The 15,988-nt window shown below is 43.5% G+C and overlaps 1 pseudogene across 1 annotated transcript; it reads left to right on the forward strand.

Moving 5' to 3' along the window:
• Nucleotides 1-14,517: 14,517 nt before the first annotated feature.
• Nucleotides 14,518-15,237, forward strand: LOC308431223 (eukaryotic translation initiation factor 1-like; annotated as a pseudogene). The gene is made up of 2 exons: nt 14,518-14,600; nt 14,755-15,237. The product of its transcript is annotated as a eukaryotic translation initiation factor 1-like (transcript).
• Nucleotides 15,238-15,988: the final 751 nt, after the last annotated feature.

Below are 15,988 nucleotides of genomic sequence, written 5' to 3' on the forward strand. Positions count from 1 at the left end.
GTCTTCTTTGCAGCTCAGTTTATCTGAGAGACTTCTTTGAAGCTCAACTTCATGTCAGATAGACTCTCAGCTTTTATAGCTTACTCTGGAAGGACCAGACCTAGTGAATCTGGTCAGTTTCAGGGACTTCCTGCAGCTATTCTAAGTTGTTTACCTTCCTACATAAGGAGCTTTCCTGTAGGATGCAATGTTTCAATCTCAGAGAAAACTGTTACACAACACTGTTCTGCATGTTCAGTTTCAGATGACCTGAGGTTATATAAGACCCTGTCTCCAAGAACACACAAACAACAACAACAAAGCAAACAATCAAACAAAACAAGTGCAGAAAAAGCACTTGTCATATAAGCTACAAGGACCCGTGTTCGATGTCTAGAGCTTGGGAGAAAGTGCTAGGCTGCCTACTTTTGATCCTAGCACCAGGAATTGGAGACACGCAGATATCTGGGACTCACTGACTGCACAGACTAATCTGTTTGTCAAGTTCCAAATGAGTGAAACCTATGGGTGGGGGTGGGGATGAGAGGGAATAGATGGTACTTAAGAAATGGGACCTGATTGTCCTCTGGATTCCACATGCCCTGTGCAGACAAGTATACACTTACATCCACATGCAAACAAATGGCACACATGCAACACACAACATCAAGAAACAATAGAAAGAATCAAGAAAGTGGGTTGGCTTAGTGGGACAGTATTTGCCTAACATGTGTCAGGCCCTGGATATGACTCCTGACATCTTCATGTAAGACCACGCAAAACCACAAAGCAAAAACAAAGACACAAAAATAGTTTTCCTTTACTGTTTTGTTAATTTTTAAATTAATTCATTTATTTATCCATGTATGTTCATGCCACCATGTGCTTGAGGAGGTCAGAGGACAACTTTGAGGACTCAGTTCATTTTTGCCACCACATGAGTCCCAAGGTTTAAATTCCAGTTCATCAGGCAAAGCATTGAGTGCCTTTACTTCTGAGCTGTCTCACCAGCAGCAGATACAGGAGACCCTTGAGGCTAGAATAAGTCTTGCTGAAGTACTGAATGTAGGGAGAGAGAGGAAGAATGGAAGTAGAGATGAACGGGTAACAAAATGAGTAAGTGTGGATTAGAGGGATGCCTCAGTGGTTAAGAGCACTTGCTGCTCTTGGAGAGGATCTGGGTTCAGTTCCCAGCAAAGCTGCTCACAACTGTAACTCCAGGTTCTGGGGATCTGATTCTCTCTTCTGGCCTTCTTGGGAAACAGGCATCCATATGGTGTATATACATACATACAGGCAAAAGACTCCTATACATTAAATAAAATAAATTCCAAGGCTCAAGCACCTTTAAAAAGTGAATAAATTGATGTGTTTGAGAGAGAGAGACAGAGACAGAGAAAGACACAGAGAGAAAGCCAAAGAGAGAAACAGAAAGAGATTGATTGATTGATTGATTACCAGGTTGCCTAGATCAGAAAACAGGAAAACAGGTAAAAGGAAAATATTAACAGATTTATGATATCTTTATACACTACCATTTACTAATAGAGAGAAAGGACAGGCCATTAGTATAAGAATGAAGAGAATGTTTTGATTTTTTTTAAACAGAAATTTAAAGACAAGAGAGTTGAGTCCACCTCCTAACTTCAGGAGACAAACTGAAGAAATGGTAAAGACCAGACTTGATAACATGTCTGTAATCCCAGCACTGGAAAGGCAGGAGGATCAGGAATGAGAGAGCAGGCTAAGTTATATAATGAGCTCAAAGCTGGCTTGAGCTACTGAGCAAGACTGTCTCAAAATCAAAGAAATCAAATAGGAAACAAAACAAAAACAAAGAGTTAAGATGAAGATACAGTCAAGTCCCTGTAATTCACAACCTCTGCTCTCTCACGGTCTTCCAAATACTCCTCAAACCACAGCCACTGCCACCTCTGCTGAGACTCTGGCCACCAGACACCAGGGTTTCTTTTCTATTGCTATTGTATTTACTTTGGTCTTTAGAGATGGGGTCTCAGAGCCTTGGCTGACCTGGTGCTTGCTCTGTAGCTAAGAATGTCTTTAGATTCAAGATCTCTTTGTCTCAGCTTCCCAAGATTACAGATGTAACCTACCATGGCCAGCTCAAACAATAGTGATTTTCTTGTCTTTATTTTTAACTACATTTTTATTGTGGTGTGCACACACACATATTGGTCAGAGGACATCTTGTGAGAATTGATTCCACCATATGGATCCTGGGAATCAGACTCAGCCTTCACCTCCCTGGCCATCTGAAATCCTGGCACTAACCTCTTTCCATCTCTGAGTGCTGATTTCTAAGAGGCACGTTCTTAGACTGCCTCTATTTTCATTATCTTATTCATTTATTCAAATCCTGAATGCTTCCTACTGGCAGGAAGGCTTTAGATGCTATGGATACAGCAATAAACAAAACCTGTACTTGGCTTGGGATTTCTTCCTAAGTAGTCCCACTCACTCCCCCAAATGACATATCAGCACTAAACACCATTCTGAGTTTCAGACACATCTACCCAATACTTTGTGGAGCACTTTCTCTAGTATGTCCCTAAACTGAATGCCTCTTTGTTCTGGTTTGTCTCTGGTGTTCCTTCTCCTAAGTACCCTGCTGTGTTCTACCATTATCTTCCTCAGTGTTCCTCAGCATTATGCTCCGACGTTGAACTTCCCAAGAGGGAAATCTGTAGTTCTTGTCTCTTTAAAATACTTTATGATCCTTAGCATCTTCAAAATGCTTCACCATTTAATGTAAGTCTCCTTTGCCCTTTGTCTCCAGGACACATCCATCCCAGTGGCCCTCCTTGCCTTGTTCAGATTCTCCCATCTGACCCTGCTTCAGTGACCCACCCTGCTGTTTCAATGTGTTCATTTCCCCTTCTCATCCCCTTGACTGACTTCGAGCTCATCTTTTACACCCCAGCCTTCCTCAGCCTCTCCCGGGTGTTCATCCCTCACATGCAGAGCAGATGTCTGCTGTTGATCCCCTCAACTGAGCTTTACTTTGGGTGGCTTGTGATTGCTTATTTTGATAACTCTTCCACTGGACTGTAAGTCCCATGGAGATAGGAAACATGGAGCTGTGTCATATGAAAAGAAAAAGAAGTTAGCCTTTCCTTAACAAAGATGGAAGGAGCCCTGGAGTTTAATAACACATGTACAGTTAAGGCACTGGCACCTGCTTTGTGGCATCTAACCATTGCTGTACTTCTATTACCCAGTGTAATAGAAGCCTGGACTCAGGACTGCACAGAGTATAGTTTTAGGCATTGTTCAGCCATCACTGGGAGACATAACTCAGTATGTCTTGACAGGAGAGCATGAGGCCCTAGGTTCAATCCCTGGCAGAGAAAAAACAATATGGCAACCATCCAGGGACCATGCTTTTCCCTTATTTTTTTTTAATTTATTTTGATTCTTTGACACAGAATCTCACACTGTACATAGGTTTGCCTGGCTGTCTTAGAACTCATTCTGTAGCCCAGACTGACCATAAACTCATAGCAATCATCCTGCCTTAACCCCAAGTACTAGGATTACAGGCACGCACCTCATGCCATGCTAGTAGTAAGTCTTATAAAACTTGAGAGCGAAGTCTGCAGATGTCTCAGTGAAACAGCATTTGCCATGCAGCACTAAATAAACTACGTACAACAGAAATAGAGAATAAACATCTGAAAGCTGTCCTCTGCCCCACCCCACATCAAGGTATATGTGCACCCCATTCCCAACAATAACAATAAATAAAATTTAAAAATCCTTCAAAAAGAGGCTGTGGAGACGGCTGGGGGCTGGGGGTCAGAGCACTTGCTGAGCAAGCATTAGAATCGGAGTTAGAATCCCCAGCATCTATATTAAAAGCTAAGCATAGCTACATATTGGCCTGAAAACCCAGGCCCAGTAGTGGGCTGAATGACCACTAGGGCTTGCTGGCTGCAAGCCTAACTCCAGATTCAGTGAGAGACCTCGTCTCAAGAGAATAAGCTGGAGAGTGAGAAAGCAGGACAGCTGATTTGCTTCTTTGGCCTTTGTGTTCATATTACACACACACACACACACACACACACACACACACACACACACACTCTTCAGAATCTCCAGCAATTATCCTAATATATAAATACATAACAGGCATATAATAATTCTGCTGATCATTAAGTAACTGGACAAGTGAAATAAACGGCAGACGACTAGGAAAAGAGGATTCGTGGCCAGACAGGAGGAGACTCAAGTGGGAATGTAGAAGGGTGGTTTGGGAATGTATTTCCTAAGTGAAGAAGAAAGGAGGGGAGGGTTGGAAGGAGGGTGTGGCAGGTGCCAATCAACTCCCGGTCGGGTTGGGTGAGGAAACCGGGGAGATTGTGCTAAAAGTGTCTGTTTCTCTCTGTTCAGCAATGGGTGAGCTGTTTCTTTTTTTCTTTCTGGCCAGGCAGGATGGTGCTCGCCTGTAATCCTGGCACTTAGAAGTGAAAGCAGGAAGTTTAAGGCCAGCCTTGATTAAGTTCTAGGTCAGGCTTGGTTACACAAAACTCTGCCTCAATAACTAAATAAACAGGGGCTGGAGAAATGAGTCAGAGGCTGAGAGCATGAACTGCTCTTCCATAACTTGGTTTCAATTCCTAGCACCCATATGGCAACTCACAACTGTCCATAACTCCAGTTCCAGGGAATTTAAGCCTTAGTAGGCACCAGGCATACACATATTACACAGACATACATGTAAGCAAAATGTCCACACACTTACAATAAAAATAAATAAATAAATAACCAAATACAATTCTTCACTCTGCTGTAAGGCATTTTCTCAACTACTGATCAAAGGGGGAGGGTCCAGCCCATTGTGGGTGGTGCCATCCCTGGGCTGGTAGACCTGGATTCTATAAAAAAGCAGGCTGAGCAAGCCAGTAAGTAACATCCCTCCATGGTCTCTGCATCAGCTCCTGCTTCTTGACCTGCTTGAGTTCCAGTCCTGACTTCCTTTGGTGATGAACAGCTATGTGGAAGTGTAAGCTGAATAAACCCTTTTCTCCCCAACTTGCTTCTTGGTCATGACATTTTGTGCAAGAATAGAAACCCATACTATGATAATTCTATTCTTTAATCTGATAGTGACTTTAGCTCTTGCATTGTGAGCCCTGAGGCTGAAGAGATGACTGTAGTTAACTGTATGTCTTATTCTTGCAGAGGACCTGGGCTTAGTTCCCAGCACTCACAACTTAAGCTCTAGGGGGATCAGATGCCTCTATGATCCCCCCCCCCCCCGCCACACACATACACACACACAAATATTAAAAAAAAATTGTGGTGACTGAGGAGCTCTCATAGAGTAGGGCTTTGAGTGCTTTCCTTAAGTAGCTGTAGGCTTGCTGACCATTATTTAAATCTGACTTTAAGTCCTCTCAGTTGGAAGCTGCTAGTTTCCAAAGCTATTTACAATTTTATCTTTCCTGCTCCTTCTTCCTTTGTATTTTCTTTGCTGTTGTTCCAGGAACTAAAAACATTCTGTTTGCAAGAAATTACCTTGAAAAAAGTTCATGTATCTTTACCAAGTAATGTTTGCTTTGCTTTTACTCCAAGTTTAAAATAAAGGGGGTGGAGGAGGTAAAATGAGCAGGGAGGGTAAACGTGTAAATGGCTTTGGGACTGAGCAACTTCCAGCTAGATAGACCCAAAGTCAGATTATCTAATGCCCTACCCTATCTGATCTCCCCAGTCACGACTTGTTGTATTTTTAAATATTTGCTTAATGGTGGAAGTGTCTGTGTGTGAATATGAGAGTGGGTGGTCACATAGGACAGAGCCATCAGATCTCCCTGGAGCTGGAGTTAAAGGCAGTCGTGAGCTACCCTACAACATTATCCTTAAACAAGATGTCTGTTTATGTAAGTCATGAATAAATCTAAATGTATGGTCTAAGATTCCCTGTAGCCACCCAGCCAATTTTCTAAGGCTGCTAGGACCACAGTTCAGTTGGTCTAATTCGTAACAAATTTTTATCCGTAGATGGGATGGAAAATCTAGGTGAGGATTAAGGTCATGGCCAAGGTACAAGAGGAGAAGGAAGTCTGAGTTAATAATAACCTAGGTTCTGCTGTCTTAATTCCAGGAAGCTGTCCCATAGCTAGGTGGACAACGTGGTGATTGGCAGACATTCTTAGAGGCATTAGAAGCTGCCAGTTCTAAGATGGAGTCCATAAGGCACAGTATCAGTACTGAGTGACTAGAACTCCATCATTTCAAAAGACTGTTGAATGAGGACTTGGTTGTTTTCTTTCAACAATCGTAGCTGACCTGAAAGATTTCCCAAAAGCCATCATTCTTAACACCAGTTGTGTAAAGGTATTTTGGCAGGGTTTCGTTGCTTAACTAAAAATAGTCTCAAGAGCCAACATGATCATCCCCACATGCTCAAAGGGCTACATTCCCAGCCTCTTGACATGTTTTGGAATATATAGCATAATGCATACTTTAAAAATATTCAACTGGGTGTAGTGGCGCATGCCTTGAATCCCAGTACCTAGGAGCAGAGGCAAGTGGATCTCTGTGAGTTTGAGGACAGTGTAGTCTACAGAGTGAATTCCAGGACTGGTACACAGAGAAACCCTGTCACTAAATAAATAGATAAATAAATAAATAAATAAATAAATAAATACCAACAAACAAAATTCTGCCTGGCTGATGGCTAAGAAGCCTTATTTTCCATAGAACTGGAGTTTGATCCTCTGCACCCACATGGAAGCTCACAACCATCCATAACTTCATGTCCAGGAGATCCACGACCCTCTGCTGTCCTCTGCTGGTCCCAAGCTTGCATGTGATGCATAGACATGCGTGCAGACAAAATACCTAAACACATAAAATAAAAAAGTTACTACCTTTGCACAGTGTTTATATATGTATTTAACTACCAAATGGGATCTCTGCATAGCGTATACACTTATTTATCACGTGGCACCTCTGCATAGCATATGTACGTATTTAACTATCACATGGCACTCCATAAATACCTATCGCTTTTATGTGTCAGCTCAAAATAATTTAATTTACAAGTTCAGGGGTAGACAACTGAATAAAACATACCCACTCTGGGGAGATAACAGCACAAAACAGATAAACAATCATAAGAAATAGCTGCCAAAGTCTGGAACAAACTTTCTCACTGGTCTTGACCTAACCAAGTAGGCTAGGCTGGCTGGCCAGAGCCACAGGGGTCTTTTTGCCTCTGTCTTTCCTATGCTGGAATTATAAATCATCATGTTTTTTTATTGCTATTGTTGTTTGTTTGTTTGTCTTATGAGACAAGGTCTATGTGGCCCTACCTGGCCTGAAACTCTACGTAGCTGAGGCTGGCCTAGATTTCACAGAGATCTGCCTGCCTCAGTCTCTCCAGTTCTGACATCAGAGGTGTGCGCCACCACTCCTGGCATCTTGGCTGTTGAGTACTCGAGGCTTCAGCTCATCACTTCACTGATTGATCTATCTCCCTGTCTCCAAGACGTTACCAGGTACGATGGCTTGCTTCTGGAATCTTGGAGGAGCCTGAGGGAGGAGGATGGCTGTGGAGCCATCACAGGCTGCACATTGAGAACCCCATCTCCACACAACAATGGCTTATGTATGTCTTATGTCAGCTTGACACAAGCTGGAGTTTTCCAATAGGAGGGAAGCTCAGATAAAAAAATGACTTCATAGGACCCAACTGCAAGGCATTTTCTTAGAGACTGATGAAAGAGAGCCCAGCCCATTGTGAGTGGAGACATCCTTGGGCTGGTGGTCCTGAGTTCTACAAGAAAGCAGTCTGAGTAAGCCATGTAGAGCAAGCCAGTAAGCAGTACCCTTCCATAGCTTATGTATCAGCTCTTGCCTCCAGGTTCCTGCCCTGTTTGAGTTCCTGCCCTGACTTCCTCCAGTGATGGACTATGATCTGGGAGTGTAAGCTAAATGACAACAAAATGAGTGTGTGTGGTGGCATGTGCTTGTAAATCAGCACCTGTGAATTGGAGGCAGGAGAACCGCTGTAAATTGGGGACCAGCTTGATCTACATAGAAAGCTGTAGCTTGAGATACAGAGTCTTCACTTCTCAAAAAAACAAAACAAAACAAAACAAAACAAAACAAAAACAACCCCCCAAAAAACAAGCAAGCAAGCAAGCAAACAAACAAACAAACAAAAAAACCCTGAGATAAATGCTTTTTTTTTCTTTTAAATAAAGTAAATCTAAATTGACAGGTTGTGGGTAACTATATAGACCTGAGTTAAAATAGCCAGAACCCATACAAAGCTGGACATGTTTTCATGTACCTGTAACCTCAGTCTGGGAGAAGAGAGTATAGGGGAAGGGCCAGAGACAGGAGGATTGCTGGAATGTGCAAGCTGCCAAGCTAGCTTGAGGTACAGTGAGAGAGCCTATGTGAGGGGAATAAGTGGTCAGAGATAGAGCTGGACCCCAATGTCGTCTTCTGAGCCCTCCAAATGTTCACAGGTGCCCATACCCATACACGTGTGCATATAACACATATACCTTGCCCACACTCAAATACATCCATACATTTGTGGTAACTAGGTAAATAAATAAATGTAAAAAAAAATAAAGCTAAAAATTAGGCCAGTGCATGCCTTTCTTTGATCCCAGCACATGAAAGCAAGTAGATCTCGATAAGTTTGAGGCTAGCCTGGTCTACTGAGCAAGCTCCAGGCTAGACGAGGCTACCTAGAGAAACTCTATCCGGAAAAACAAAAGCAAATAAGTAAGTAAATAAAAGTTAAAAACAAACAACAGACTCAGGTGTGATGTTACACCCTTTTAATTCCAGCACTCAGAAGCAGGCAGATCTTTTCGATTTCAAAGCCAGCCTGGTCTAGCAAGTTCTAGGCCAGTCAGGGCTCCACAGTGAGACCAGTGTCCCTAGATTTGATGGTCACTCTTCCATGGTGTTCTAATTGATGATGGTGTTTTAGAACATGTGTTTATTTTATTTTTTAAAAGATTTATTTATTTATTATATATGAGTACATTGTAACTGTCTTCAGACACACCAGAAGAGGGCATCAGATCCCATTATAGATGGTTGTGAGCCACCATGTGGTTGCTGGGATTTGAACTCAGGACCTTTGGAAGAGCAGTCAGTGTTCTTAGCCACTGAGCCATCTTTTCAGCCCCCACCTGTTCATTTTTACTTGAGACAGGATCTTACTGGGCAGCCCTGTTGGTTTTGATTGGCTGGAGCTGAACTTAACAGCAATCCTGTCTCTGCTTTCAGAGTCCTGGCATCATAGGTGCCTGCTATCAAGTTTGGTTTAAATTGTTCTATTGAGTTCCCTACCCTCTTGAGACGCAGTGTGAGATGACGTAGGGTAAAAATGTAGGCCGTCCTTAGGGGAAATGGTAGCTATTTTAACATGCAAGCTATAATTCCAAACCACACAACAGCATTTTAATTGCTTTCGGATTTGACAACACTGGAATTGGAGTTTCTGAAGATAACCTTTTTGCTTCATGCAAGAAGCCCAGGGTATAATTCATTTCAAAGCCCATCTATGAGTTTCATGTTGAAACCCCTGTAAGGAAAACCATGCTATTTATGATGTTCTTTCAGCTGCACAGAGGATGTACCCAGAAATGCAGGCTTGGTAGAGAGAGAGAGAGAGAGAGAGAGAGAGAGAGAGAGAGAGAGAGAGTTCAGATGGTATGTTTCTGAAGTATTCCAGGGATTTTTCAGGAGACTATTGCATAAGGCCTCCCCCACCAAAGCTCTTCAGCTGCCCACCTCCTGTCTCTTCCTTCCTAGCCACAGGCACAAGCATCTCTGCTCCAACAGCCAACAAGCAACACAATGAATCAGAATCCAAATCTGTTTGAACGCAGGAGGTTGAGATGCAGGAGTGAGTCAGCTGGCACCAGCTCGGGAGCAGTCTCAGCCTGCAGGCCTTCAGGAAGTGAGTCCCCCAGGCCTGCATCTCCCTCTGTGGCAGACTGCCACCAAAGCCTGCTGTTTATCAGCCTGGGACCAAACATAGCAAGTAGAGTCTGATTTTCTCTTATTTTGAAACCCTACTATATAAGCCAGATAATGTGATAGGCTAGGATTGCAAAGGTGACTTGGATACCATACTTCCATCTTCCTTAAGCAGCTTGCAGTGTGGTGAGGGAAATAAAATAAAGGTAAATGTAGCATTAGAGTACAATGGTGGGGCTATATAGGACACATTCTGTAAAAGGCAAGGACAGTTTGGAAAAACTTGAAGAGGTGATGAGCCGAAGAAAGGGAAACAGAGATGTGCCAAGTAGAAGAGGCTAGGACCAGAGGTAACAGGAGAAGCTTTTATAAAACATGGATCCGGAATAGATAAGCTGACTCTCCCCATCAAAGTTTGTACATGTGAGTTCTGTGTGCTTGGAGCTTACAATCTGCAACACCTAGTTCAGGCAAAGTGTACCACTTGCTGTGTTTGGTCCCGTGCTGATAAACAGCAGGCTTTGGTGGCAGTCTGCCACAGAGGGAGATGCAGGCCTGGGGGACTCACTTCCTGAAGGCCTGCAGGCTGAGACTGCTCCCGAGCTGGTGCCAGCTGACTCACTCCTGCATCTATATTTATATGGGTGCAAACAGGGTAGGTGTGTAGATGATGCCTTTGAAGTGGAAGCACTCCAACTGCTTACATTTTCTTAGTCAAGTGGGAAGCAAGATCATCTGTTGATAGAAATAATCATGGCCTAAGGAAAAGAACTACAATATGATTGGCAGGTCTTATGAAGAGCCATCTTAAGGTTCTGACTATGAGTATACAAAGAAACTAGTCCTCTCAGTTGTTTTCTCCAGCTTCACATAGCTTCACGGGTGAAGCAGAGTACTTAGATTAAGCCAAGGATGTGGTTTTGGCAATTTCCATGGTGAGAGGCAAGGAGGTTGAAGGCGAGCTTAAAAGATTGATAACCATAGACTAGAGACTGTAAATGAGTTTGGAAAGTGAGGGAAAAGTTAAGGTTATGAGGATCAATTTGCTCATGGTCAAAGTGTGTTCAAATAAATGTAGATGCACATTTGGGGGGGATGGGCTGGTAGGCAGTTAGAAAGAGATGCAGGTTTTGTAAAGACTCAGGAAGCAGAGCTAAAGAAAGGTGGCAGGTTGGTTGTTGAGAGTTTGGAGAAGATCTAAGATGGGCCTGGAAACTTACATTTATTTATAAGACCCTTGGTGGGGGCTGGAAAGATAGCTTATCAGGTAAGGGTGCTTGCCTTCAAGCCTGAAGATTCGAGTTTGATCCCTGGGACCCATATCTTATAAAAGAATCAACTCCCATATGTTGTCTTCTGAGCACTACAAGTGTTCCACATGCATACAAAATAAATAACTTTTAAGCTGTGGGTCTTGAATCCCAGAGGGTCACATATCAGATACCCTATATCACAATCACATTCACGCTATGATCCATACCAGACTAGAAGCAAAGTTACAGTTATGAAGAAGCCACAAAATAATTTTATGGTTGTGGGCACCACATGAAGAACTGTATATATAAAGAGTCACAGTGTTAGAAGGTTGAGGACCACTGTGTTATAGAGTGACAGTGAACCAGGAGACAAAATGGCCAAGAGATAAAAGGGAGTGTGACCTGGTGATTGATTGGTAGGCGACCAGGGGAGTAGTAGACAATTACATGACCTGGTATTTAAAGCTGATTTTTATGAGAACTGATTAGAAACTGTGTGGCTAAACAATATTTGGAAGCCAAGATGGGATTAAGGCAAGGTCACAGATGGATGGAGAGGGGTCCATGCATGGAGTGCTCTGAGTGTGGGAGCCTTTTGTGTGGGGAGCAGGTGCAGGTAGGTGCACTGCTAAAGTGTATTCCTAGTAGACTGTGTTGACATTCATCACAAGAGTGATCACAATCCTGGGAGAAGTAAAAAGCAAGCTAATTAGGGAATAAGAAGTCCCACCAAGCTCTATAGTATTTAGGATTAGGAAGATCATTATCCAGGAGAAAAGAAACCTTAGCATCGTTTGAGAGTAGAACCAAACGGAGCTAAGACTGTAAGAAAGCAAGCAGTCCAGGATGATCTGTACTAACACTGACACTGTTTTCACAGGTGTGGGCTGCAGAAGCTACTGTCCCTCTCCTCATGGTTTCTCTTTCCAGACTGGGAGATACAGGACACGCAACCTATGCTATCTACCTAGCAAAAACAGGCTCTCACTATGTAGCCCTGGCTATCCTGGAATTTAATTAATAGACCAGGTCTGCCTTTAGCATGAAGAGATCCACTTGTGTCTGTTTTCCAAGAGGCATGCACCACCATTCCAGCCTGTTAAAACCTTTTTTCTAATAATTTTGTCTGTACTGTTCTTCAAATACTGGGGTTTCTTTTTCTGGTATTAGGGATCAAACTCAGAGCTGTGTCTGCTAGGTAAGTTACATTCTTAGCCCATCATACAGTTTCGCTCCTTCTGAGAAAGGGTCTCACCACGTAGCTCACACTTGAGCCTTGATCCTTCAGCTCTTGATCCTTCTGCCTCAGCCTTGAGCCATAGGCTTGAGTGCCACCCACCTGGCTGAATTCAATCAGTGTTCTGAGTCATGCATCCCTGACTGGTCTCAAACTTTGTATGTAGCCAAGCAGGACTTTAAACTTTTGATCTTTCTACCGCTCAAGTGCAGGCATTACAGGCCATGGGCCGCAGGCCTGGTTTATGCAATTCAGGGAATCGAGCCCAAGATCCTGAGTGTGCTACGTAAGAATTCTACCAGCTGAGCTACATTTCCTGCCCCAATTCAATCCTTTTTCTAAAAAAACATGCTGGCAGATGGGTATGTCTGGGCACATGTGGAGGTCAGTGGGTAATTTGCAGGAGTTACTTTTCCCCTTTCAACCATGTATATTTCAGGGTTGAACATCAGGTTTGGTGGTAAGTACTTTTACTCACTGAGTCATCTTACTGGCTCCACAGTATAGTCCAGGCTAGCCTCAAAGTCATGATCCTTCCACCTACACCTCTTGAGCATTTCCTGCTAGTGTATAGATCAGGATCTCACTCTGGAGCTCTGGCTGTTTCGGAACTCACTCTGTAGATCAGGTTGGCCTCAGAGATTCACCTGCCTCTGTCTTCACAGTGCTGGGATTAAAAGTATACCACCATGCCCAGCTCTAAGCAGTGCAATTCTTAATATGGCATAAAAGATATTTCACGTTCTTCTCAACATGCTGGCTAACATCTTACTACTGTCTCCTATCTACTACTTCAGACACACTAGTGTTCTTCCAGAATGTCACTATGCCAGAATGCCAGAAATTTGAGGTGAGTTACTTTTTCATGTCAGTTTCCTTGCTACATAGCCAAATATGATCCTGTCTTTTTTGTAGTAGAAATTTTATCTAGATAGAAACATTACATCCTACAGGGAAGCTCCTTATGCAGGAAGGTAAACAACTTAAAGTAGCTTTAGGAAGTCCCTGAAACTGACCAGATTCACTAGGCCCCTCCCTGCCAGAGTTAATAATGAAAGCTGAGAGCCCCTCAGATGGAAGGCAAGCAACTGAACTCTAAGGAAGATTCCTACATCAGACCACACCTGCCTGGAAGAGGTTTAGACTGGATGAGACCAACCAATTTATACCAACTTGGCAAGAACACTCTCCAACCTGTTGCAGTATAGTATAGTTTCCTCAGTTTCCCTGAGCTGTTACTCATGTTGCAGTGGGCTTTGGTGAAGCCACTTTGAGTCATTACTGCTTCTGTAAGTAACCCCAACAGAATTCATTGATTTGCCAAGTTAGACATCAGTGGTATCCTTATTTGGGTCTGTCATGGAATTCCTGTCTTGTCACACAATACTTTAAGAAATGTATATGGATGTTTTGGCCTACCTTCAGTGTGTCTGTTCACTATGCGCATGCCTGGTGTCCAGAGGCCAGAAGAGGGCACTGGATCTCCTGGAACTTGTTAGAGATGTTAGCTGCCTTGTAGGTGTTGGGAATTGAACCTGGGTCCTCTGGAAGAGCAGCCAGTGCTCTTAGCTGCCGAGCCTTCTCTTCAAGCCTTGACCTTTGACCATCCAGTCCTGCTTTCCCTGCTGGCATTACAGCTGCCCACTTTTTCCTCCATAGCATAACTCTGTGGCTGTTCCATACCCTACTCCATTGTTCTTGGACTGCATTCTCCTGGTTTGAGGCCAGGGCTCTAAGTAACCTAGATTGGCGTCATATTCTTGAACCTACTGCCTCAATCTTGAGGTTTTCTTTAGGTTATCTCCAGAAAGCTTCTTTTGGCCCACCTTCTCAACATAGTCTGGGTTAGCCTCGTTCAAGTTTATCTCCCACGGTCCTCATCTTAAAATCAGACAGAGCTCTCCCAACAGGGAACAGTCATGAACAGCTTTCTATGCTTAGAAGTACTTAGAATCTAGGTGGTACACATAAACAACTAAACTACATACAACATAAACCTAGCAATCAGTCTTCACAAATTCCATGAAACTCCAAACAGTTCTCTGCAAGGAGGCAAGGTATCTGGAAGCGATGTGGGCAAGGAGCCTGGTGAAACCCGTGATCACTACAAGCAGCCCACAGCTATTTTCATCTAAGAAGATGCAGACATCAGTGTGAGTCACAGAGGTGTGCTGTGGGGAAGAAGGAAGTAGTAGAGAAGACTGTCTTCTGGTGTGACTGTTGCTTTATAAAGGAGCATTATGCCCCAGTCACTGAGCTGCCTCCCCCTTGAGCCTCCTCTGTCCCACCACCTGCCTTGTCCTGCAGCCACCTTCCACAGGCCGTTTCCACTGAGGAAAAGGAATCATATCGTACGTCCACTATCCAGAACCTCCACTCTTTCCACCCCTTTGCAAGGCTGATGACCTGCTTCCTGTTGGTACTGAGGATTATATAATCTTATATATATCCATATAAGAATTCAACAGAGAAACGGCCGGAAGACCCTTACAACTGTTCAAGGGATCAATGATGATTACAATAAACTAGGGGCATTTAAGAAGAAATGTGCCTGCAATGGCCCTGTAATTGAGCACCCAGAATATGGAGGAGTAACTCAGCTACAGGGTGACCAACGCAAGGACAAATTCCAGTTCCTGATAGGCTGGACTGGCTAAGGGCGATCAGCTGAAGGTTCCTGGGTTTTATGTGCCTGTGGCTCTCAGAAGCTTAAGTGGAGATTTCCTTGCAATGAGTAGAATTTCCCTTCTTTCCCCTGACCCAAGTTCAAAAACCTCACAGCTTGTATAAGGTAATCATTTGGGGTCCGCTTTTAACGTGGACTAGTGTAACTCCTTCATGCAACAAACTGAAAAGAGCCGTGCTGTGTCGTCTCCGAGTCCCTCATTTTAACAGGTCAAGCACTAAGTCCTGGCAGTGTCCACCCGGAAACAAAGCAATAACAAGGTTTCAGAAAAGCCAAGAACCCCAAAATCACAGGAGGCTATGTCTGACCAGAAGTTCCTTGTGACTCCCTTTATAGAGTCCCCTGCCCTAGAAGAGTGTCACCACTTGGACAGACCAGGTGACGAGAGTATGGGTAACACTGCCCCAGCTGTGTCATGAGAGGGAGAACCCCTGGAGTCTGACCAGGTAGGCAGAATTCAGAAAGGGCAGTCTTTTAAAGCAAATCTATCCTAGCCAAGGGATGTTGGAACATGAAGGGTAAGGCCAGCCTAGTATCAGTTAAACTTATGACAAGGGAAGAAATGCCAAGCTGATGCCATTGGTCGTGTGGCTAGCTGTGGAGGTTTCAACTCAGTATGAGCCACTGCCCAGTGCCATGTGAGAGAACAAACTGGTCTTGGTTTTCTTTTCCTTTCCAGTTTTAATGTTATATAATGTATTTAAATAAAGCTTGTTTTCAGAAAAAAAAAAAAGGGAGCATTATGTATGACAAACCACTTGAGCTTCAGTTACAGCAGGCACTGGCTGAATTCCTATCTTTGCTGTGTTTTTCTCCTGGTTATCTTCACTAGTTATGCACTACATGGAAAAGTAT

The sequence above is a fragment of the Micromys minutus genome, assembly GCF_963924665.1.
Source record: "Micromys minutus genome assembly, chromosome: 16".
NCBI classification, from domain to species: Eukaryota; Metazoa; Chordata; class Mammalia; order Rodentia; family Muridae; genus Micromys; species Micromys minutus.